This window comes from Drosophila innubila (genome assembly GCF_004354385.1).
Source record: "Drosophila innubila isolate TH190305 chromosome 2R unlocalized genomic scaffold, UK_Dinn_1.0 1_C_2R, whole genome shotgun sequence".
NCBI lineage: Eukaryota > Metazoa > Arthropoda > Insecta > Diptera > Drosophilidae > Drosophila > Drosophila innubila.
This window is the reverse complement of record NW_022995374.1, coordinates 8,566,388-8,593,449: the sequence shown is the minus strand read 5'-3', so window position 1 is coordinate 8,593,449 and position 27,062 is coordinate 8,566,388. Positions and strand designations below refer to the sequence as shown.

The 27,062-nt window shown below is 35.3% G+C and overlaps 3 non-coding genes across 3 annotated transcripts; all 3 read left to right on the top strand.

Annotated features, from left to right (window-relative positions):
• Positions 1 to 16,445: 16,445 nt before the first annotated feature.
• Positions 16,446 to 16,518, top strand: Trnak-uuu. Its single transcript has one exon. It is a non-coding gene; the product is annotated as a tRNA-Lys (tRNA).
• A 478-nt stretch (positions 16,519 to 16,996) lies between these two features.
• Trnak-uuu lies at positions 16,997 to 17,069 on the top strand. Its single transcript has one exon. It is a non-coding gene; the product is annotated as a tRNA-Lys (tRNA).
• A 3,817-nt stretch (positions 17,070 to 20,886) lies between these two features.
• Positions 20,887 to 20,959, top strand: Trnak-uuu. The gene has a single exon. It is a non-coding gene; the product is annotated as a tRNA-Lys (tRNA).
• The last annotated feature ends 6,103 nt before the right edge of the window (positions 20,960 to 27,062 follow it).

Below are 27,062 nucleotides of genomic sequence, written 5' to 3'. Positions count from 1 at the left end.
ATTGGACAATGACGTTAATTGGTGCACCGCACTGTCTCGGCTTACCAGCATAAATTGCTGTTGCTGTTCTTGTTGCTGTGGCTGCAGGTGTTCTTGTTGCTGTTGCTGTTGCTGTTGTGTGTTGTGCGGCAACAGCTGCAGGAGCAGCAGCAACAGCCAAAAGGACACGCCTTTGCCTCCAGTCGACGGCATTTCGTACACACTATGCTGTTTCTCTATGTGTGCGTGTCTGTCTGTGTGTGTGCTAAGTGCTCAGTGTGACAGCATTAACAAGAAATGTGACCGAATTTGTTTTCGGCAAGCAACCAAATAAATTTCAATTAATTTCAACAAACAACAGCTTAAAATTGTTGCTGGCCAACGCGTTTTAATTAAGTTGCCTGCCAGACCAAATTGATGTGCCTGCTAATTCCACTTGTACTTGTTGTTGTTGCTCTGCTTCCAGTTGTAGTTGCTGTGACGAAACATTTTTGAGTGTCTCAACTTTGCAGCCGCTGCATATTGTTGTTGTTCTTATTGTGGCTGCAACCGAAACTCGTTGAGCAGCACACTGTAAGCCAAAAAGAGAAGAGAAGAAAAATTGAATAAGTATAAGAAAACGCGAATTATAAATGTTGAATACTTAAGCAAATTTAATGAACACTTAAAATGAGCTGACATTTCTTTATTCTCCCTTTCTCTCAGTTTACTGCGTGCGAAAATGTTATCGGGAACTCTTCTCTGAAATTTCATGTTGCCTGCTTTTAGGTGCCAAAGTGATAGACCATACAGTAAAACAACGAACCTCTTTTGAAGCTCAACAAAAGAGGGACGAGTGAATAGCGGAAATTTGAAATGTCCGACAATTAAAGCTACAAAGTTGAACCTCGAACTTGTCTAGCAAAAAAAAAGAAAGCAAAGCAAAAGTTTATGGCGATTTTTATGTTTCTCTTTGGAATTTCACACTCAGAACTAAGACTTAAGACACAAGCTGCTTAACTTTGTAGCGTTTTAATTTTGTAATGCGCGAGATTTAATAATACTTTATGGCTCTCCAAATATGAATTTAAGATCAGCGTAATGTGAACTTCAAACAAAATCTGATGAAAACCACACATTTTAAGAAGTTGCACTGATTAAACATAGTATTACCATAATGACTTTTGAATATAATGTGCATGTTTGTGGTTGGTAATTAGTTGTGATTAAAGTAGTTGTATATTTTCAGAGTGAGAGAAAAAAGTGCGGAACATTCTGCAGGATTAGCGGATAAAGTCAAATGAAGGGAAAACATGTAACCGACATAAATTCCAAATTGCTGCTATTTTTATATCTTTTTAGGGAACTGTTGGCGTAGCTCAGAATAATGTGGTTACATTACGAGCATGTCAAATAAATATGCAGTCGTAAACAAACTGCTGACTGAACTAATCCGAGTATTGTGCGAAGCGAGGACATAGGCAAATGAGGATGTCCTGACAGAGGATACACACACATAAACACTAATGGAGAATGGCACGAACATTTAATAGACAGAAAGAGGCAGCAACTAGATAGAATAACCAACTAGTGTGCTGTTCACCGGAAATGTTATAAAGTCAGTAACAGGAAGAGGATCACGAACAAGAGCAGGAGAAAGGGAAGCAGATAATTCTGCTTGCCTGGCGGCACTTTAAAAGGCAAACAATGATTAAACTAAACTGCCAACAAGTCAATTGTGCTAGTATTAGGATGTTACATCCTTACATCCTGCAAATGGGGAAGTGATGACTGGCTATCCCGGAAATTGAGTTACATGGCAATTGAAGCACGTTATGCTCATTTATTATTATTACACAGCAAGCTAATCAGCTAATTAATTAAGAGGTGTCAGAGCAAAGGATTTTTCGGTATATTTTGGAAAACCAATTAGGCGTTTATGTCGCCTAGTGCTTGTCTTTTTCACAAACAACTTGAAAAACTTAGTTCGGCCTTCGAAAGACTTTGCTTAGCAGCCATTTAATTAGCTTCATATAATGACTACTTAATGGATATTCGATTGGCCATGGGAGAAGTAAGAACCTTTTGATAACAACGCAGAACTCGTTGAATCGCAATTTATTGTTATTAGGTCTGAGCTTAGTAAAATACTTACATACTTGGACCCAACGATAAAGTTTTAACGCCCTACCTTAGAGGGTCAATTGCTGTGCCATTAAATTAATCGATATTCGGATAACACAAAGTGGCCCCTGGCTTTAAAGATCTACATATATTGTTGTACTTGTAAAGTATGTGCCTATAAGTAAAGCTTTAAAAATACCAACGATTAAGTGCGCGCTTTCGGCTCTTCGGCTTTTGCCCCCCAAACCAATTGCCCAAATATTTTGGCACACAATATAAAAATACCATTGGCGCATATTTTTGGCTGGCAGTGACATAATCTTTAATACGCCTAACGGCAGCCAGCGACCCTAGACCCTAGACGAGCCCCAGTAAATGTTCGCTTATCTCAAATACCTGACATGCCAGTGCTGCCCCTTTTCTCTCTCTCTCTCTCTCTCTCGCTCTCTGTCTCCCAATTTTTGTTTATTTTGCACCCACACAGAAAACGCAAATAGCAGCTGCCTGTGTATTCCCAGTTTGTTGCTCATTTTTTGGTTTGTTTCTCCTAATATTCTTTTTATTGAAACGATATTGGGAAGGTCGCCCAAAATGGTGGGCAAGGTCGCATGTGCGTGGGTGTCAACTGGCATGTGGCCTGTAAATCGTCAGGACGTGCACATAAATTTCATGCAGCGTTGCCAACTAATGAAATGTTGCCACTACGCCTGCTGCCAGCAAATGGAACTAATGAAACGCTGTCAGTCTGTCATTCTGTCATTCTGTCAGTATGCTGGGAGCAGCCTCCCATATTAAGGATTTTGCTTATCGTCCGTGTAAATTTAATTAAACTTATCAATTTTCGCTGTGCAACGCGTCAGCCGCAAGTCAAACAATTGACAGCTGTTGGCCATTGTCCAAGCCAGACTATTGACGGCAGTCTCTCATATGATTTATGTCACAATCTAGCATATGGCGAGTAATGCCCAGCAGGCAGAAGCTGTTGTCATTCAAGCGTAAATGGCTGCCAAAGCAGCGCATTAAGTCTGTCACAACATGCATGGAAATAATAATACATTGCACTTATCTAGATGCTTGTGTTTGTTAAACCCGTTTAATCTCAACTCTTGCTAACAAATCTTACAGTTTACAGTCACCAGATTGGTACAAAATTAAAAGGCAATTGTTCATAAATATTTTTATTTGAGATTTTACTACATTAATTATCTAAAAGTTCCCTTTGAAAATGGCCACAAAGTGTAAGGATATTTAAGGAAATCGAGCAGAGCATATCGATATTTGCTGCGGTAGGAGTCTCTTGAACTTGAACTGTAAAATAATGTGCTGCATACTTTTGGGCTGCAGAGCTTTTAATGCGATAAGGTAGCAAGCATGAGAAGATACACAAGGGTACAGACAGGTAATGTAGTCATAACAGTTTTGGCCATGTTTTTTTATGCGCAAATTATGCAAAAAGTTCGTTGAGCACAAAAATGAACCAAAACTCGGTGATCCTGAAGCCACACAGCTGTAAAAAAATGCTGCAGTAAATGCAAAATTAATGCGCCAGTTCCATTAAAAGCTGCGTTGGGGCATAAAACAAGCAGCAAAAACATCATTATAACCAGCACACGGTCCAAACTCATTTAGGCGTCGCTCAATTATTGGAATATTATTTATAAGGCACACAACTCAGCCCAGACACCTTTTCGGAAATTCATGGACCGCCGCCCAGCGACATAAATAAAAAAAAGGGTCAATTCATATGACGTATACGCAGCGTAACGCGTGGGACGTGACCTGGGAAAAGGTCGGCATGGAGAGCCTCTTGTCGGCACAATGACCAGTTAATGTATGATTATCTCTAATGAATATGCACTGCGCTTAAAACATTTTTTGTTGTCATCGATTTGCTCTTGTTATTGTGGCTTGGGTTGTTCTTACTGTGGTTCAAAGTAATCAAATTGAAATAAATTATTTCAATTGTGCGGTTATTTGTCATTTTCAAATTTGTGGACGGAATGGGATTCGTGTTAAGGACCCGTGATGTTGTAAATTATAATTGAAAGCATAAATCAGTTACAGAAGGGAGCTAAAGAGGAATGAAAAATATTTGAGTTATTTAATATTCAGAATAATCCAAAATAATCTTTTTATATAAAATGATTGGCTGTGACAGATTGATAACTGACTGATGGGTAACTAATGAACAGCTTAAGCCTTACCAGATAGGCTGTAAAATCCCTATTAATGATATGTAAAATCATTTTTATAATAGTGAAAAGTCCTTATTTATTTATTCCATTTGCTTTTAAGAGAATTCAGTTAATCTTGTGGAAAGCTTTAGTTTGCTACTTCACAACAATTACATGTCCAATTAAGCATATAATTTATAAGAAAATAAAATTACAAATATATTTCTGTGTATTGTAAAACGTAATTCAAATTGTTACCACAAAGAAAAACCTCTCAGATGGCACAGAATGTAATTTATGCATTGCAAAAACTTTTACACTCCGCAAACTTTGTGCAAATTTATTTTTTTTTGTCATTTAATTTCATTTATTATCATTTTATTGTTTTGTCAATTAAAAAGTTTAAGTATTTATTTGCCTGCCGTTACTTTGTTTTCCTTTCGTTTGGGCAAATTTAAACAACGAATTCGAACAAATTTAAGCGCGTTTCCTTGACAAAAGGTGGCGACACAACCTTCCAAAAAGTTGAGCAAAAACTTTTAATTATCCACGTTCAATGTGAAACAGGAACATTCGCGGGACCTAAGAACAAATCCCAAAGGAAAATGTGCCAAAAGCAAAAATTAGAAGAGTCATAGGTGAGGGAACAACTGCTCGAAAGTGAAACTCAAATTTTATTGCAAGGAAATAATGAAAATGTCTGCTATGAAGTGTGCTCGACAGTAAGGGACAGTCTAAGATAGGGAAGTGTGGAGGCAGACAGGTGTATGTGGTTGAGATGTTTTGAAAGTTTCGCCATGCTAATGAAAGTTTCTACTGTGTTGACAGCAGAGTGGGGAATTAAGTGGTTTATTATTTAAGTTTAATAGATCAGTTTGCTCTGCTTATGTCAGCAGTGGACATGATGTGGCCTAGAAACTTTTAGGTTGTAAGTCGGACTAGGCATATACAACTTTAAGTGATAAAATTCTTATATACTTATTACAAGTAATTTATTTTTATGTTATTTTATATATTTTTCTCGTGAGCTTCTTTCAGTTTGTGGCCCACATTAAATTCACAGATATTTAATTGTGAATCATAATCCATATTGTAAATATAATGTCTATTAGTAGATTCACAAGTGCTGCCAAAAATAAGCCACGGAGGCTGTCTGCAGGACATAAAATGCCCCAAAACTGGCACTGCCGGCATTTTGGGATCAGAGGCATGCCTCCACTCGACTGCGTAGTAAACAAATTAATCCAATTTTGCGAGAACTGCGACTGAGCCTCGACAGAGACGTGAACTGAGCGCCTAGGGCGAAGGCGCTTCAGGCATAAATTAAGTAATTAAGTCATTGAGAACGGATGGGGAGGGGAGGAATAGAAGAATACTGTTATCTACTGGCGCACTTTGATAATTGACGCTGTGTCAAAGCGTTTATTTAGTGCTTAAGTGCGCATAGTTCGCTAATTAAATTGTTGTTTTTGGTGCAGCAAGTTGATTTCATTATCCTCAATCGTTCCATTTAGTAGAGCAGTACTAAATTCAAATGATTGATTTGTTTAAAAACATCAAATGTCGCACAAAGTAAGCAACGACAATTTTTAAGCCATTAGGATTTTATAAATGGATTAAAAAAAATCTAAGAAAAGTTTCAAAAAATTAATTCAAAGGACACAGTAAAGTGGGTGTAAAGTAAAAAAGAGAAGAAATTAATCAAAATAAATCGCGTTACTTAAACAGACAAAGGCAAACAACAACAACAACAACTGGGATACGAGCTTGTGTTTTTCCTTGTCAACATTCAACTGTGGTATACCCTCTAACAGTCTACAGACAGAATTCTTTTCGAAAGGGCTCAGGGGAATGGAATTAAAGCAAATATCTGACTGTAAAAATATTAGATTTAATTCCGGCAAATTCGCTGTTTCTCTCATTCTTACGTTATTACTTCAATTACCCTTTCCGACTCTGGGAAATAAGAGACATTAACGTCAGTGAAATTTACTTTACTAATGACCACGTTGGAGAGGTAAAATGTATGTTTTTGCTTGTACTTATTATAATACAATTTCTGAATATATCATATTCTTCACATATAAAACTTAAATACCCGTTTAGCCTTTAAGTGGTATATAAAAAGCGCCGCCACGCTCAAAAGCAATTTACGTTTTCTCAACTTGACATATGAACATGTCATATGATTGCTTTTTGCACAGGCACGAACTCAATTGAAATTTCAAACACTTTTAAGAGGAAGCAGAGTGCGCAAAGAGCGCAAGGAACTCATTACGGAAATTACTTTACACAGCAGTCTTCAGGTCTGGCAGGAAGAAGCAAACACTTTCGAGTCTGTCGATGCCGTTGATGGGTAAAGTGAATGCCTACACGCAAATGATATGCTCATTGAAGTGAGCTTCAATGTTGGTGCTAAATAAATAAACAAACATTCCCTGAACTTCAGAAAACAAAAAGCGAAGGTCGCGCCTGGCAATTAGTGTCAAAAAAGACAGAAAGAGAAGCAAACCGAGCAAACAGTTGTTCAATCTATTCTTGATATAATGCCAAACACACACACACACACACACACACACACATGAGGTCGACAGACATCCACACAATGACAGGAGCTAAGACTGAGGGATTGCTTGGCAAATGGATACTGACAGCGTTCAGTGGTATAACAATATATTTTAACAAAACGTATAAATTCTTTTAATTAATTTTCTTTTATTGGAATTTCTCTTATAAACAAATATAAGTAAAATATTTTTAATAAAAATGCAACTAAAATAGGATGTATAAATATATAAAGTCATTTAAACATAGTATGAAAATATTTACAAAATAATCAATTCGAGTATTACGTATACGTAATATTACATATTTGTTTAGTGTATTTCTAAAACCACGAGAGTTATTTGTGATTTTGAGTGAGTGAACATCTTAGGTAAATTTATATTGTTTTTATTATTTTAATTTGCGACTGTCTGCTGAAGAAGAGAGAGACTTGAAATAACTTGAGCACAGTCTTCACGTGTTGAGGTTGTCTGTCTGGCAGTTAAGTGTGTTTGCCATACTTTGTTTAAGAGATGTTCACAAATTTCTTGTTGGCACTTATTGATTTTGCCTTGCGCTTGAGAAGACACTGTTGGCCTCGATGCTGGAGCATAGATTGGCACTGATAACATTTAAATGATATACACGCCACATTAAATGGATTATTTAATGTTGTCACTTGTACGTATGCCTGGCAAATGATGCGTGCAGCTGATAGCTGTAATATGTCCTGCTCCCTGTTCCCTATTCCCTTTTTCTTTTACAGGAGAGATGCTTCCCTCCCATATACTATATGTATCCCTCAGTACAGTGCCTGGAATGGTGGATTACACGCGCGGGAGTCATTTTTATTTGTCTTGTGTGTCGTCATCGTCATCATCGTCGTCTTGGACGGGTTTGTCGTCGCTATTTGTTGTTTGGTTTGGCTTCACGGCTTCAAATGGAGGCTAAAGTTGATTGTGCTTGAAATTGGGCGGCTTGTATGTATGTACGTGCCAGTTCCTGTAATTGCTGATATGCTCTTTACTCAGCTTGCCAGAGAGCTTGTAATAATAAATTAGAAAGCAAAGTTTACCAACTGAATGCCAGATTGTCTGACTGCCAACATTCTTGTGGTTCTGCTCTTTGTACTTATTGCTATTGTTGTTGTTGCTGTTGTTGGTGTTGCTGCTGATTACGTTAAGGTGATAAGCACTCAGAAGTCCCATGACATTTTGTCAGATAGTCGCTGAAAGCAACAACCCACCTGTGGCTTTTATTTTTGAGTATATAAAACTTGATGCTGTCTTTCGGAAAACTCATCAGCAAAATTGGTAGGAGATATTTACCGTATCTTGTAATCGGCTACATTTTGCATTTGCATCTCAATTAAAAGGAAGAGAATGTAATTTAAAGTCTCGAAATTCATTTACCCAATAGTGTTGTGGTTTCATTTTGCTATGCTTTGCCTCAAATTCAATTCTCTGAAATTTTCCGTTTCTCTAAAGAGTTTGCCTTGTAATCAACATTTCCCACAATCCAGTTATCAACTTTGCTGTCAGTTCAACAGTAAGTCGATAACAAATACATGTGACCGACCTATGACCTTTCACTCAGACTGATTGGCTATCTTCATAAGACTTGTTTGGTATGCCACATGCATACCATTCGCCTGCGGTATAATTAAGCACATTATTCAAGTCCATCAAGTGTAATTCGAATAACAAACTCAGTCATTTTTCAGGCTCGCTTTGGCAAACAAACACGCGAGTACACAACAAATATGAGAGCCACTTGAGTGTAGCACTTTAGGTTCTTCCTCTGCGGAGCTGTGGCTTAGCGGATGAGCTATTTATGACCAGACTAAGACGCCCTAATATATGTAAGGCTTTGCTTATAAATATGCATAATGCAGCATAAACTTGAATAATATCCTGTCCTTGAGTTCGTTCTCAAACCATTTTTTGCCACAAGAGCACCATAAATCAGTAATAATATTCATAAGTCTATAAGGCAAAAGATTGTTATGTAGATTAATTGAAACTCAGTTTCAGTTACAATTGATTTTCGGGATTAACTTAGCATGATTCAAAAAATAGGTTTTCTAATAGTTTTGTTATATTATTAAACATAGAGAATTAGGAAGACTTTAAAAAACCCCGAACTTTAGACAGCTAGCCCAATTTCACGCAATGATTTCAGACTTAAAGTCGACGCCAAAAGTGAAACCACGCACACCGAAAACTAAAGTCAACCAATTCAATTACACGGAAATGCAAATGCAGCTAAGTAGATGGCGAAACTTGACAGTCAAATGGCTTGCAGGAGGCTTAAACAAGGATTTAAGCCATGTCCTTGTCTGTGGATGAATTTTTTAACACTTGAACTGGCAACTCTGTCTGTCATCTTACTGCAGCACTCGTCTGTACGTATTATATTTCCGCAACATTTGTAAGGAAAATTACTAAGTGTAATTGTATAATTTTTGAGCATATTTCGAGTGTACTTCTCTGAGTGGAAATTGTGGCAGTGCCAGCTAGAATAAAAGGAATTTGCCAAAGTGGCTTGTTTAAAATTCAGCTATTCAGACAAGTACTCGTAAACTAGGCAGAAAGCTCATCAACTTCAAAATTAATTTTATTTTTGAATCAGTCACAAAATGTATACATATTGCGCAATTTAAGCCTTGAAAGAAATAACAAATTAATTAAATTATCTCTTAATTATTTTTTTTTCTCTTTTAAATTGTCAACCTCAAATAAATATCATTTTAATTCAATAAAGACACATGAAAAAGTGTTACTGAAATTTAATTTAATAGCCTTAAATACAAAAGTGTTAAAGCCACATTGTGAAATTATTAAATATTCAATCAGTCTGGCAGTACACAAATTTAATTAATAATTAACTTACATATGAATTGATCCAACAGCAACATGCATTTATGCATTTTTTGCTTTTGAATTGATGCTTTACTTATTTCCCATTTCTAAAAATTATGCCGCACTCGTGACTGCTGCATGGAAGGCAGATTTTCACCTCATTAAAATATGGATGCCGCATGGCGCCTCAATCTGACACAAGTTGCTGTTTAATGCCAACGGCGGGCAGCTTTAAAGTGCCATAAAAACGGATGCCATAATAAATATTAATGGCTGTGGAAGGTCGGAAGGTCAGGGCGGATAAACTAACTGCGGCATTCGCATGCTGGCATCGGCCAAATGTGCGCTTCCGTTTCCGGTCTCAAAGGTTGCCCGCAGGTCCCAGGACCAAAGACCCAAGCCAAGACCAAGCAATGGCAAACCTCAGTGGGGGCGGTTTCAGTGTTTTGCTCACATTTACCGTAAAATATTTATTTATTTGCATAGCAAACAAAACGCGCGCCTTGGGCATCATTTGCATTCAAACACTTTCATTGTTGTTAATCTTTTGCACTCGCATAGAGAATTTAATTAAGGCGATGGACTGCCATAATTCAATTCCTGATGGCCCACGCCGATTCTCATCAGTTAAGCCCTAAAAAATTCACAAAGTGTGACCAAGTATTACTTTTATAAGAATCACGCCTCGTTGAACAACATTGAGAAGGCAAAATGATGCAAAGTACAAATTAATTTTCATTCTTTCTGTCCCAATTTATATAAGTACTTGATTACATTTCGACACAGATATTGTTTCCGAAATGATTCCGAGATCGATTTAAGCCACACACACAATCTGAATAATACTCATACTTGTTGGCCGTACCAAGAATATCTTTTGTTATATCAGCCATACGAGCGAGCAAACCTATTTTATTTATTATATTTTATATCTTGGCATTAAACTCAAAAGGACCTTATGGTAGCCAAGGGCTTTCAGATACTCTTTAAGCCAAATATGAATTGAACATAAGTATGAAAGAGAATTGCGGAGAACTCTTGCAAGGCGAGTTAATTAAGTGAAAGTTGGTAATAAAAGGGCAAAATTCACAAGCTAACATACACAAGCTATTTGCTTCAGCTAACACTAACGACTTTAAGATTTTATCTTCTTCATTTTATCTTTTGCCCCAATGGGGTCTTAATGTTGTTCACGATGTTTGCCTCTTTAATCACTTGGACCTACTGCAATTAAATTTTATTGAGGGACTATTTTGCTTTAAATAATTATTAATTACTGTATTGAAGCTACGAGTAAAATAAAGATTTTTTCTTAAAGATGGGATATGCTACATATTGAAATAAATAAATATTTAATGCAGAACATTTAAATCATAAGCATTCAAAAAATTCAAGATTAAATATTTTTTTTTTGAGTTCATATTACATATTTTATATTAATTTGATTTGTAATTCTTAACTTAATTTTTATACTTAATAATCTTTTCTTTGCCGACTGTTTAAGTCGTGCATAAATAAATAAATAAACTTTTAAAGATATAAAAGATCCAAAAAAAATGTTCACCCACTTTTTGGAGTGCCCTTAAAAGTATGCAGCAGCATTTGAAAAACTTCTCGATTCTGAGTCAAGGTTAACCAAACCGAGTAGAGGCAAGCACTTAAGCCTCATTTTCACAGCTATTTACACCTACATTAGTTGCTGGTCATGCTCGAAACTTTTCACACACACTTCACCACACATTCACATACGTAAAGAATAAACCTCATAGCAGCTGAAATGATGCTCGTTTTAAGTCAAGTTGAGGCTGAATCTCGTAAAGTGTGGACCGCAACAAGTTAAAAGTTATTAACAAGAGTTTTACCTTTTCGCTTTAATTATGCTTAGGCCTGCGCAATTTAAGTCGTCTCTTAGCCAAAATTCTTATTTTCGTAGGAGTGTGTGTGGGTGTGTAAAAAGGTCAAAAGAGCAAGGAAGTGTTTTCAAGCTAGATTTTGGCTACCTTATTGGGATTTTGCTTTTAGTGCCCGTTGATGTTTTTCGCTGAACGAATGGGAACTGCCCAATGGCCCAAAACTAATGGGATGTCAATCTAAAGGGTGACTGCCGTAACCGACTACTAGCTGATAACTAAAGAGCTAAAAAAAAATGCTGAACCCGGTGGAAAATGGCCAAAATGCAGTAGGATATTCAGTGATGTGGAATGACTAGCCTTACAGTATGGCGAAAATGGCTGGTAATAAATTTTAGTGACTTGCTCGTGACAACTCATTAGAACTGACAATACGTCCGCAGGGTGTAAGAGTATGAGTATGAGCAAGTTTCCAGAGTAGGCTCGTTAACCCAAAAAGCTTTCTAGACAAAATCAGCATTTTACTTGCTTTCTATTGACAAAGACACACTTAATGAGCTAGCGAAGAAGCAGAAAGTATGCTTGATAATTTGAAGAGGGTTGCCGAGCAGCCTCTAAAGTTCTAAGGAATTCGGGGTGACCTACAAATTCATCAAGCAATTCTACTGTACAAACAGAATAGACTTTATGCAAATTAAATTGTTTGTTTTAAAACCATTATTTATGGATTTTATATTAATTCGAATTTGTCATTCGGCAACAAGAGAATTATTTCTTAAGCAGATTGAAGAACAAAGGTCGTAGTACAACCTATCAAATATTCTTGGCCGCTTTTACTTGTGATTTCCCAACTGGCATTGTGCTGAAACCTCCATAAATCAGTTGTGTTGCATTTTTCTTAGAATTCCACAGGGAAATGGTTTGGTGCAACGCCAACGCTTTCAACTGGAAGCTGAAATTAATAGATTTGAATTTATTCGGCCTGCCTTCTAGGCCATTGGTGAGAAATTGGGTGAGAGAATTGTCGGCTCTTCGGGTCGAATCTATTGTTCGGTATCACAAGTTGAAAAATAAATGTGCATGTATATTTCATTTGATTTATTTGCACTCATTATGATAATTTCATTGAGCTCAATGAAAATTTAAATGATTTAGGCACGAAGTTTTATAAGAATGGATTTTTAAATATTGATATAACTTACATTATTTAAATGAAATTAAAAAATGCTTTTACTTCTTTTTTCACTTTGTTTATTTATGTTAGCACAAATTAATTCCAATTTGTTAGACACATTAATATCAGCTTTAGTCATTATACAGATCCTTGAACCGTTATTTCATTTATATTATACATAAAATTATTAAAGCATAACTTATATTCACATGTGAAAATATAGCGAAGTTTTTTAATTTTCTTTGGTCATATTTATTTGTTTGGTTTTTTGTTCGAGATAGTTTGTTATTATATTACACAAATTGCATTTCATTGAACTTATTAATTTTAAGAGTAATTGTACTTTTAGAATCTTACACTTCTGCACAAGTTCGTTTAAATCTTTCGTATTCGCAAATTATATTTCTTTTTAGAAAAAATATTTTTGTAGCTGAACGGTACTCCAAGCATCTGCAGCACCTTTCGCATTCATGTCGCGTTTCATACTGTCGTGTATCTGTTAGATAAAACGAGCAGCAGCCTCAGCGGTCGTGGTTCTCTAAGCATTTGTTTTGGGATATTTTAACAGAGTTCACGTAGCAGAGCTCTGTTAGCGGACACTGTTAATCAAACGGCTTGCTTTCTTCAAAAACAAACAATGCTTGTGTATATGATAACAAAAATACAATCGGGTAAACAGAGATAACTCTCTTATATATCCGCTCTAGACTTGTCTGCAAGAACTACACCGAAAACATATGTATTTATAAGTTTATTACTTGCGGTATTTTGCATTATAATGCAGCAGCATTCTCCCTGCTGCCAATGATTCTGTTTTGTCTAACTACATTACGTATACGCAGCGTGTTGCTCCAATCCCACATTGTTTAATGTTGTGAAGCGTTTAAATGCTAGATATTAAACTTCAACGCAGTTATCTTCAACAACCCAGCTAAAGATTAGTACAAGCATAATTGATGAGATCGGGATAAGGCAGTATGCGTGCGACTCATTCATCATTCTGGACCGGAAACTTTTATGCCAGCTTGTAAGCAGCAGGCATAAGAAGTATGTAATTCTGTCGGCATCGTCAGGAAGGACACTTTGTTGTTTTTGGTTATATAAATCAAATGAGTGTGTTTTTGCTGAGAGTTGTTGAAAGTGCATAGTCCCACATGAACAAGCTAAAGGGATTGGCTCATCCTATTTCTAACAGTTTAATTTCCGTCTAAATGCACTGTCAAGGGGTATGTATGGAAAACTGGATAAATAATGGCTTGGTGGTCGAAAAAATTTCAAGTTTTCTAAATAAAAACATTTAAATGCAGAATCAATTAAGAGGCAAAATCATGATCAAATTGATATTCCGCTTGAAAATCGGTTAATTTTTGATGAAGTTATGAGAGATCAAAGTTTTTGAAAAAATGTCAAGGGGTAAGTATGGAAAATGGGATGATAAATGGCTTAATATCGAAAAAATATCCAATTTTTTAGATGATAAAAATTTAAATGCAGAATCAATTTAGAGGCCAAGTCATGATCAAAATGACATTCCGCTTGAAAATCGGTTAATTTTTGATGAAGTTATGAGAGATCAAAGTTTTTGAAAAAATGTCAAGGGGTAAGTATGGAAAATTGGATGACAGATGGCTTAGAATCGAAAAAATATCAAATTTTCTAGATGAAAAAAATTTAAATGCAGAATCAATCTAGAGGCCAAATCATGATCAAATTGATATTCCGCTTAAAAATCGGTTAATTTTTGATTAAGTTATGAGAGATCAAAGTTTTTGAAAAAATGTCAAGGGGTAGGTATGGAAAATTGGATGATAGACGGCTTAGAATCGAAAAAATATCAAATTTTCTAGATGATAAAAATTTAAATGCAGAATCAATTTAGAGGCCAAATCATGATCAAATTGATATTCCGCTTAAAAATCGGTTAATTTTTGATTAAGTTATGAGAGATCAAAGTTTTTGAAAAAATGTCAAGGGGTAGGTATGGAAAATTGGATGATAGACGGCTTAGAATCGAAAAAATATCAAATTTTCTAGATGATAAAAATTTAAATGCAGAATCAATTTAGAGGCCAAATCATGATCAAATTGATATTCCGCTTGAAAATCGGTTAATTTTTGATGAAGTTATGAGAGATCAAAGTTTTTGAAAAAATGTCAAGGGGTAGGTATGGAAAATTGGATGATAAATGGCTTAGAATCAAAAAAATATCAAATTTTTTAGATGATAAAAATTTAAATGCAGAATCATTTTAGAGGCCAAATCACGATCAAATTGATATTCCGCTTGAAAATTGGTTAATTTTTGATTAAGTTATGAGAGATCAAAGTTTTTGAAAAAATGTCAAGGGGTAGGTATGGAAAATTGGATGATAGATGGCTTGATATAGAAAAAATATCAAATTTTCTAGATGAAAAAAATTTAAATGCAGAATCAATTTAGAGGCCAAATCATGATCAAATTGATATTCCGCTTGAAAATTGGTTAATTTTTGATTAAGTTATGAGAGATCAAAGTTTTTGAAAAAATGTCAAGGGGTAGGTATGGAAAATTGGATGATAGATGGCTTGATATAGAAAAAATATCAAATTTTCTAGATGATAAAAATTTAAATGCAGAATCAATTTAGCCGCCAAATAATGATCAAAATGACATTCCGCTTGAAAATCGGTTAATTTTTGAAGAAGTTATGAGAGATCAAAGTTATTGAAAAAATGTCAAGGGGTAAGTATGGAAAATTGGATGATAAATGGCTTAGAATCGAAAAAATATCAAATTTTTTAGATGATAAAAATTTAAATGCAGAATCAATTTAGAGGCCAAATCATGATCAAAATGACATTCCGCTTGAAAATCGGTTGATTTTTAATGAAGTTATGAGAGATCAAAGTTTTTGAAAAAATGTCAAGGGGTAAGTATGGAAAATTGGATGATAGATGGCTTAGAATCAAAAAAAATATCAAATTTTCTAGATGAAAAAAATTTAAATGCAGAATCAATTAAGAGGCCAAATCATGATCAAATTGATATTCCGCTTGAAAATCGGTTAATTTTTGATTAAGTTATGAGAGATCAAAGTTTTTGAAAAAATGTCAAGGGGTAGGTATGGAAACTTAGATGATAGATGGCTTAGAATCGAAAAAATATCAAACTTTCTAGATGATAAAAATATAAATGCAGAATCAATTTAGAGGCCAAATCATGATCAAATTGATATTCCTCTTGAAAATCGGTTAATTTTTGATGAAGTTATGAGAGATCAAAGTTTTTGAAATGTCAAGGGGTATATATGGAAACTTAGATGATAGATGGCTTAGAATCGAAAAAATATCAAATTTTTTAGATGATACAAATTTAAATGCAGAATCAATTTAGAGGCCAAATCATGATCAAATTGATATTCCGCTTGAAAATCGGTTAATTTTTGATTAAGTTATGCGAGATCAAAGTTTTTGAAAAAATGTCAAGGGGTAGGTATGGAAAATTGGATAATAGATGGCTTAGAATCGAAAAAATATCAAATTTTCTAGATGAAAAAAATTTAAATGCAGAGTCAATTTAGAGGCCAAATAATGATCAAATTGATATTCCGCATGAAATTCGGTTGAGCTTCGATAAAGTAATGACAATTTAAGGATTGTCAGACAAAGTGACGGCATACCAATATCCTGGTGAATATCAAAACTAAAGATTATTTTAATAAAGCTGACCCTTAGTAATGAATAATAAGCAATTTCAATACGTAACTAATACACTTCATGTGCCCGGGTAGCTCAGTCGGTAGAGCATTGGACTTTTAATCCAAGGGTCCAGGGTTCAAGTCCCTGCTCGGGCGAAAAATTCTTTTTAGTGATGGGTATCGATATTGTACAGATTTGAATTTTGAACGCTGTTAAGTACTTCGAAAACAACGGTTTACATAACCGTTGACCTATAAGGAGCTTGCTCTTGGATGATGGAAATAAAATACGATGTGTCAAATAAATTCTACAGCATGTCGATAGAAGTTTTCGATTAGTGGTATTCATTTTGGTAATCAAGATAATAAATATAAATACCAATCTCAATAAGTTATTTAATTTTTTAATAACTTAGTTTTTTATTTAAAGAAAGCTTAATAAAAAAACTTGGACTCTTAATCTAGTGCTTGAAGAGGAGTATTGTGTTTCAAATAACTTCTTCACCCTATCGATAGAGGTAGTTGATTTCAGGAATTCATTCTGTGAATCGAAAAAATAAATATAAAATAAGAGGGTATCTGCAAGTATCTGCATAATTTAGGATAAATATTAAATTTATCGGTAAATATAAGTGCCCGGGTGGCTCAGTCGGTAGAGCATTGGACTTTTAATCCAAGGGTCCAGGGTTCAAATCCCTGCTCGGGCGTTCTTCTTTTTAGACTCTTAAATACGGATACATATAACTATAATACTAACTTATATATCTGTTTCATTAAATTATTAATTTTCAAACTATTCAAAGATAACACCTAATTACAATAAATATACAATTCTTGTGTAACTTTATAGCAATTGGAAATTCATCAGTCTGAAAACTAAGGATAATTTGCAAGCTATTCATTGAACACCCACCTTAATAATTATTTTGCCAGTACACATTTTCACCGTCTACTTGTCAACTGCTATTGAATAAAAAAAAATAAAATAAAGTTAAATGCTTAACGCACAATTAAGCAGGTTGCCTGAGTAAAGTGCGTGCCAATAAAGATTAAATAAATATATACCCAAGGAGTACCAGAGCGACTGTCTCAGAGACCGATAGACAGACAGACGGACAGTTGGAGAGGCGGAGCTGATAGACAGGCGGACAAGTAGGCAGTCAACAACGAGGACGTGCATGGCGTTAAATACTTTTGCACGTCGTTGTCAAGAACAAGAGCTGTGGAGAACGACAAGCAGCTGATGATGACTTGAGATGGAGCCTGTAAGGCAGCTCAACTGTCGACTGCAAATTGTGGACTGTGGACTGTGGACTGTGGACTGTCGACCATCGACTGCCAGTTGTCCATTCGTGATGTGCTTTTTGTTGACAGCATAATTACGTTAATGGCAGCAGCCAGCAAAACGATGAGCAAAGAGACGCAGCCAAGCAAATACAGAGATGAACATCAACCTGGACATTTACCAGAATTTGAGCATTGACAGGCATCGCTTCTATCTGACCGTAGAGTATTTCAGTCGATTTCCATGTGAGGTTTTCTAACTGCACTCAGGTGCTTTGAGGCTGTCTATGAATTTGCTGGTGCACATACAAGAATGCTATAAATAACTGTGGGTAAGAGTTCTTTGTTTGATTTGGCATTTTGGCAAACTTCACTAAATTACGATATGATTTGTCATTGAAGATTATACTTCTAACAATCCCATTGTTCAACTAAGCGAGTGTCCACATTTAACCACCATGTCGTCAATAAATGTAAGAGTCACAAGTCGTACCATGACGAAGGAAATGGATATACAACTTATTTCTATTAAATTAAAAATCGCTTGAGTTCTTTTATGTTGCTTTATTTTCATAAGAACTTAACGCAGCTCATAAAGTAAAATATAATGCACTGAAACAATCTAATTTTATTTTAAGAATAAATATTATTCAATATTAGTACAACGCTTTCAAAAACATATTCTTTATATATACAAATATACGTATATCAAAAACGAGCTTAATTTAAATTGCCCCAAAGAGAATAATTTTAATGAGAAAATCTAAACAATGAGCTTAAACTTTAATATTGTTACTATTCTCTTAACTAAAAAACAAAGTTTTATTATAATCAGATAAAAAGCAATAAAACTCTAACAACAACAATACAAATTTAAAACACACATTAATTAAAAGTTTATTTTGCCAAATTCTATAACTATTCAACAATTTGTAAAACAAGACTAAACAAATTATACAACCCTCATGCAATTGCACTATGTACATACTATATATACATAGTTCAAATGTTACCTGCGGGTTCATGTATGTGATTTACTCCAACTCAATGCATTCTCTGGGAAATGTGCTCAGTTCTCAATTCGCAGGGAAACAAAAGCTTGACAATAAACACAACAAATTTGTACTCAGCGGTTAGTGATCAAATAACAAAGAAACTAAAAACAAATTACATAGTATATTTGGACAACGTCGACCATGTATGCGGCGGATATGGGAAAACAAACAAAATCACACACAGAGAATATACATTTACAATCTATATTTGTAAAGGAAACCTGGTGTGAGTTGCATGCCAAACTTTGTTGGACAGTGTAGACAAACTTTTTGGCCTGGGCGTTTGGCAATAATCGTAATACCAGACTCATGAAGCTAATGATGCCCTTGAGAACGTGTGCATGTGTATGGATATGTTGCACACCCCTCAAATTATATTTACAGTCAGCATGTGTTACAAGGACAAGGCAAAAAGAAGTGCAAATTACCACAAAAAAATATTTAATTAATTATGTGGGCGACAACGGAAGAGTGCGAATTACACAGCGTCGTTTCCTTTGATCTAACTCATGTGCTACTGAAAGACGCATGCAATTTGCTAATATAAAGTTAGAGCAACTGACTCTTAAATGAATGCAAACTTGCATTTGATATGCAGAAGAAAAGGGAAGTAATGTACTTAGAGGAACTGTAAATAATTAACTAACTAATCGATAGATGACTAACATCAGACATTGCAAAAATGTATATGAAAAAATGCAATATTTTGTAGAATTAAAGAAAAACTTGTTTGCGAAATCGAGTGTAAAGCAGAAGTTAATTCAACAGATTCGAAACCAGTTTAAATCAATGAACAACTTCTGTATAATTTTTTTACAAACACTAACTTTGTCTTTTATTTATTTAAATGGAAAATAAAAAATTAAATTAATCTAGAAATTCCTATCCCGCTCAATCTCCCGATTTGGCCATTTTCACGAAACATGCTCACATTTTTGTTTTGATATGTACAAATTTCGTATAGTCGGAAATTTCCATATGCAAATTCGAAATCCTTGGTCCTTGGCATCCAGTGTTGTAGGGAAAAGTGCTTATCACTTTTTGCAAACTAATTGAAACTGTGGGCCATGGCAGGCATCCAGTTGGTCATTATTTTAGTCTACAGTTGGTTGAAGCTTTGTGATGCGAATAGAGAACGTGTATTGCATTTGATTTTATTATTGTCTTTTTTTTTGCTCCCCTTTTCTATTAATTCCTTGCTGTTATAGAAATAATAAAAATTCCATTTTTTAATTTCTATCTCAATTTAAATGCAAAATGCAGCGATACTTTAAAGGCGACACAACCGTATGCTCACCTCTGATCCAAAGCGTATCCGCCAGTTCTGCTTTGTGTGCTGGATTGTCATTTGCATAAATAGCTGCCAGTCCTCTCTAGAAAATAACAGGATAACCCAGGCACAGAAACAGGTCAGCGTACTGACCACAGACCCGAGGGCGAGGTCGGCTCTTGGCTCTGTTAGCTACACGTATCCAAATCACAAAACATAAACACATGGCGCCGTCGGCTTAAAGTTTCTATTTGATTCGAATAGCACAGAGTACCGACGGCATGGTCCAAAGGGTCGGGGCAGGACAGGGCAATTTCTCTCAGTTTCTTGAACCGGCAAATGGTCGTAAGTTGTCATAAAACTGTCAGCTCGTGGCAGACACAAAAAGGCAAAATCTGCGATAGGTTCAAAGATTTGCTTAAACCAAATATGCGAAACACAACGGGATTTACATATTTTAAAAACTGGAATGTGTCATTAATTGTGAGTGTAAGTAACATAAAGGCAAAGTATTTTTTAGTTGCCAAATCTCCTCGTTATCATTTTTATTTACTACAAAGCTGAATAAGAAAAGCATATGAAATTTAAAGACATAGCCAATGTGGTATAATTTCATTTAAACACATTTTATTTAAGTATTTTAAAAGTTAATGTGTTCACTAATATTATAGTTTCATTTTTTTTAATCGAAACAAATGTATATGTGTAAATATATGTGTTCTTCTTCTGCGCTTGTCGAAAATAGTTCGTTGAATAAATTCGGAGCTCATATTCCGAATATTATAAGATTATCAAAATGACCATAGGCACAAAATAAAACACTTGGGAATATTTTGAATAGAAATGATTAATGATTACATATTTTGAAATACAATCCACGTTATTGATAAGATATTTGACGGGTAGATTTCAAGTGCCCGGGTAGCTCAGTCGGTAGAGCATTGGACTTTTAATCCAAGGGTCCAGGGTTCAAGTCCCTGCTCGGGCGATCTGATTTTTTTTTTATTTCCATACGATTTTATTTAGTTATTTTTTTTTATATAGATATGTAGTTGAAAACAAAATTTAATTTTTGCTGTTTTTGAAATGCATTTTCTCAATTAAAAGACTTATTTTGAAGACGCTCAGTGCAAAAACTTTGTTGCAAATTAATTTGAATTAATTGTTTTTACGTTTGTCGTGCAAACTTTTTGGTTTACATTTCGCTTAACGAGCCAACGCTTCGGCCAACTTAAAAACAGGCAACACGCTCACATAGGCAACAACAAACAGCAACTTTCAGTATGCCAGAGTTGTGGGCGTTGGATTCGGGATTGGTACTGGGGCTTAGCGTTGGGATAGGATCTAGGAGTGTTTAGTGCGGTTTAGTGGCAGCTCCTAATGAAATTCACTTGAGCTGTTTTCTGTTTATGGCACACCCGTCCACAAACTTTAGACATTATGCAGTCATTGTTGTTGCTGATGTTATTCCAAGAAAGTGGGAGCTGGGAACAGATAGCTTGAAAATAGAACGGGATGTTATGTCTCCTGTTCGGTCCAGTCGGAACTCGTCTGTGTCACTCAAATGATTAAAGATTTCATTTTATGGCTGTTGCTTGGCTGCGTTTAGCAGCCTGTTAGCTGTTGGATGTCTGCTACTTTTTTGCTACAATTTATCAAGTTTCAAGGTTGTCCGAACCAGTTGTAAAAACTTTGTAATTTTGTTTTGCCCCACTCGCATTAAATTTCTAATTTAATCAACTTACATTTCGGTTTTGAGAGGCACGCGCTCACTCTTTATAGGCAAGTTTGTAGTCATATTTCATGGTCACCATAAAACTTCACAGATCGTTTTCCTCCAGTTTCTGTGTGTCGTTTAAATATTCAATTGGTTGGTCCAATCTTTCAACTTACCCATTCCACTTCGCCTCAAAGTATGGTTTTTAGTGCCCTAATCGAAGGTCATGAAAAAGCCCATCAAAAATGATTCATGAACGCTGTTTTTTTGTTGACAGAGTCCGGGGTCTTGCAGTGCCAAGTTTCCAAAATTCAGTTGTAAACTTTATGCCAACATCCCATTCTCGACAGACAATCGGAAAAGAACAACTGGCGGCTTTTGACGATAATCACATTCAGTAATTTCCCTTATGTCATTCACAAAGGCAAAGCCACATTTTAGTGGGAACTGTTTTCCACCCGACTAATTGCAGTAAGCATTTGCATCACTCGGAACCACACATGTGAATTTCGCATAGTAATTATATATAACTAGGAAGCACTGTAATTATTTATGTGCGAATTTCCAGATGACAAAATTTCGCATTTTCTTCTAAGCATTAAAGCCAACTAAGTACTTATTACAAGGAAACACAGGATTTCACAATCATTATTGCAATGACATAGACAAAACATATAATAGAATTCAAATAGATTTATAAGGAATTATAGCATATGTTATACTGATATAATGGTATACTGGAAACTTTTAATGATAGTTTGTGAATTTTTCAACATTTTCTGCTTCAGATAAGTTGAGAAGTGTGTTAATGGAACGAACCCACTTACCACTTACCACTTGTCAATTAACCAACCACCATCCTTGGTTGTCAACTTTCTTGTTGGCTGTCAACTTATGCAGGAGCTCATTCGAGCCGGCTGAGAGTTGTGCTTAAAGTTGAGCGATTGTCTTGACAACACGTTGCATTTTGCCATGAGATTGTCAAAGAAAATAGTTTTGGTTACATGAAACAGTGCACATATTGGAAAGCAAGTTCAATTACTTTTAGACGCGGCTTGCTTGACACACGTTTATAATTTCCGCAAGCAGATGCGAATGTAAAGAACATTCAGATATTTTCCACTATATTGGCATAGATGCAGTCACGTTTTATACAGTTTCATTTCATTCATAATGTCAGTTGAACAAATTGAAAATACTGTTTGCTTGACGCTTAAAATAAACTATTGCAGACGTTTTATCGCGACTCGTCGCTTTCGCAAAATCAATAGATTTGCTATGCAAAATTCTACATTTGAGACCCGCTGCTATACCATATATTTCAAGAGAAGCCTTCCTAATGAGCAGCTGAAGTGTGCTGAGTGCCGGTACGTGTCAGCAAGTTGAACGAGCAACTTGTTGTCAACATTTGCATCAGAATACCAACAACAATCAACCCCCAGCCTGCAGTCCCAATCGAAAGAAAAGGAAATTCATAGTTGTTGCCAGTTGCACTCGCATTGCATTTGTCTTCTCTGTTTCTCATTTGGCATGGAACGTTGTTTGTTTACATAAATTTCACATGTTCTCACTGCGGCGACGACGTCGGCAATGAATGAAGACAAATTCAACAAGCCAGCACTCGCCTCATGTGAACCAGTTTTTATAGACCCCATACATTGAGTATGCGCCCCGTTGGCGGCTACTTAATATGCAATATCTGCACGTAGATACTGGACATACACATTGCATGACGATTTCTGTATTCCGAATACCAAAGCTTAACTTAAAAGATGAAATTAAAGAGTAACTCAACATTAAATGCTAAAAAAAAAAGAAATGAATTTTAAAATAGTCCGAGCTACTGTAACGCTGCGGGTATTCAATCAAATTTATTGGATATCTTACGGATTTACCTCGCCTCCATTCCACAGAGACACGTATGACTACATCGCAGCTGACCCAATTCGGGGCTCAAGACAGTCGCCCACATGCTGTGCCATATGCATAATGCACTGAGCTAACGCTGCGTATACGTAATGGCGTCGCAATATCATTTCGTAAGATAGATTCTCCTACAAAATGTGTGAAGTAAAAACGGCAATGCGCACATGACACTACATACATACGTGTATTCATACGTGTTAGAGAATCGAATTTTCTATTGTATTGGCTTTCGCAATCATATCAAACCATAAATTGAATTTAGATAGGGTCTTACATAAAGAATATATACGTATGCATGCAACAGTTATTGTTAATCTTATCAATAGGGAATTGAACGAGCTGAAGGCAAATAGGACATACGGTCGAGTTTAGAACAGCTATTGGCCATAGAGTGGAGCGAGTGGCCGATATTAATCAGAAAGCGACATTCATCGCATGTCGCCCGTTTAGTTTTAAGCGATTTCCACTTAGCAGGGCAACAGGATGGAACCTTTACACGCATCCGTGCCAGGGATTACACGCTCCCTGTGCACTCGGCCGTGACACAATTGCACATAGCTGTAATACTTCACGTATGCAAGGGCAGTGTATGTATGCATGTGTGTGTGTGTGCATGTGTGTGTGTGTGCCGCAGGAGTCTCATGTAGTTTTATCATGTCAGTTGCATTATGTCACACGCCATGGCTTCACTGCGATTGCGGCAGCTGCCAACCGAACGTCACTTAACTTAACTTTTGACCTTTGTCACTGCAACTAGAGTGCATTTTAAAACACTTGCCAGTTGACTGGAAAAAGGCTTGATAGTCTTTCAAAGAATATTCTGCCAAAGTAGAGCAACTTAATTAAATTAATACTCTTTTATTGCTTTCCCAAAGTTAATTTCGTTGATTATAATAATAGTTAATTGAAGTGATGAAAATATTCAAGCTGACTTTCGCCCTCATACACCTCCAGTCATTTGAAATCTATGCAATCGAAATACAAATCGAAGATCATCAAAGCATCTGTGATTGATTAACTCGTTTATGTACAAATCGTCAGACCAAAGGCCAATTTGTTTTTGTGTGGCACTAACAAACCACAAATCGACAGGCGAAAGATACCTCAAAGCCATCAAAGTAAATTGATGACTTAGGTACGTTAGGCAGATGGGCAGTAAGGATTAGACTACATGTTGAACCTGTCACACAATAAATATAAAATGGAAAAAAACTAAAAAAATATGTAAAAAAGAAAAAGGCACAAGCCCGAAGATTTTTCTTAGACTTTTTCTGCCTTTTACACACAAAAACTGTTTGCATATCGTCCAATGTTTTTTTTTTGAGCAGTTGTTGATTTTGCTGAGACAGGCATAAAATATCATTTATTGAATTTATGCTGTCAGCCGGTTCAATATTCAAGTTTTATCTATCAGCATATATAACATCGACAAAATAAATTTTCATTTAAATTTTAATATTTACAATTTCTTTATAGACAATAGAAAAAATATGTTTCAAATTACCCTTGCGTCGATTTTAGTTGCATTCTTTTTCATTATTTAAAAGCATATTTGAAAGGAAAAACAAATTCCCAATGAGAGTTGACAAAAACAGCAAAGTCGACAAATCAGCTGCAGACACAGTTTTCATTTTATTTCTATTAGATTTGGAATTGCTTTGCAGCTGTCCGGAGCTTAATTAACTTTTACAACTTCTTTTGTTTGAAATGTCAGTGGGCCAATTATATAATCAAAATACACGTAAAACAACGGCTCCAACAGAAATTACGCATATCCAACTATAACTACTGAATCAAATTGGAGTTAAAAAAAATACATTTGCATATACTTGTAGTACTATAATAACTACGGTAATTGTTTTTAGAGTACAAAGCTATAGAATGTTATCAATAATTATTATGATTTATAATAAATGAAACATTATTAAACAAATATTGCCTTTGATTTAAAGCCGAGTTGAATTCTTATGTTTATACTCATAATATTGAATATATTAGAATTAAGCATACAGGTCTCTCTCTCTCACAATTTTTCTGTTTCTATCTCGCTTTTTTCCTGATTGGGTATCATCATGTGAATTCTGACTAATGTGTCATTTATATTTCAACAGTTAAGAGGCAAATTATCATAAAAAGCTTGACGCAGCCAGATGTGCCCGAAATTGAATAGAATTAGGCCATTGAAAATTTAAGCCCAACGAACCTGCACTTAAAACCCATTATCCAAAATTATTCATAGATCACAACAAAACCTAAAGCCTTAAACAAATACACATATAATCGTTATGCATAACCGGCATAATTTATAGGCAGTAAAAGCATATGAAAAACATGTCTGGCAATTTGCGTTTGTATTTTTTTTCCTTTTGTTTTCTGTTTGTAACTTATCGCAGCATATACACATGTTTGTTAGATATATTTCTAACGCATGTACATGTTTTTGCGAAATTAATTGTTTGACTAATTGCATAAATTCTATTAGGGATATTCTAAAAAATAACAACGACCGAAATAAAATATAACGTATAATTTAGATCCGATTGCCAATATTGAATTAATAAATTGTAATCAATAAATTGGGCATGAAAAAGGACATGATGTATTAATTAAGTTGTTGACATAAATATTGTGTAACTGCTAAAACAATAACATATGTTTATCCATGTCAATAAGTGAAAAAATGTCCATACTACAGATTATATATTATGGAGAATCGTATTTTTTTCAATTTGAAACTAATTAATGGATTACAATGGCTAACAATATTTAAAATCGCCTTTATTTATTTTTTTGATGCCCACAAAAGTATACAACCCCTTTGAGGCGTTGTCTGGCAACTGCTAAACATAAAGTGGCATAAATAACGAGAGCGTGATGAACATTCAACGGAGTTTAACTGTCGACTACAGTCATGGACACAACAGGATATGCAGGCGGTCATGTGTAAGACTTTTGTATGCAGAGTTTCCGACTTTTGCCAAGCCTGAAAAACAGGCGATATAAAAAGGAGCCCATTTCTATATCGGTTACGTGATTGACTTTTATGAGCCCATATTGATATGACGTAGAAATTATTTTCATGGTTGCCTGACTTTCTATCGAGTGTTCATCTTATATTCGGCATGCAAATGTAAAATGTTTGTTGACTGTACACATCGAATTTTATTTCTACAACGTTGTATGCTAGATAAGCTTTCGTATTGTTATGCTTCCCTATTGCTTGGCTGCTTATTTTTGATTGACTGCTTTTCGAGTTGACAAGGCAGCCATACAGAGCCGCCAATTACTATGTTAATGCATATATTATACATTCATTTAAACGCCCAAGCTCTCACACATCGAGAAGTTGGCAAGCTGCCATTTGTCTGATTTTTTTTTTTTTGGAAACTGCAAACTTGGCTCTCTAGCAACTTCAACAACATAAAATGAAAAAAACTCATACACAGAA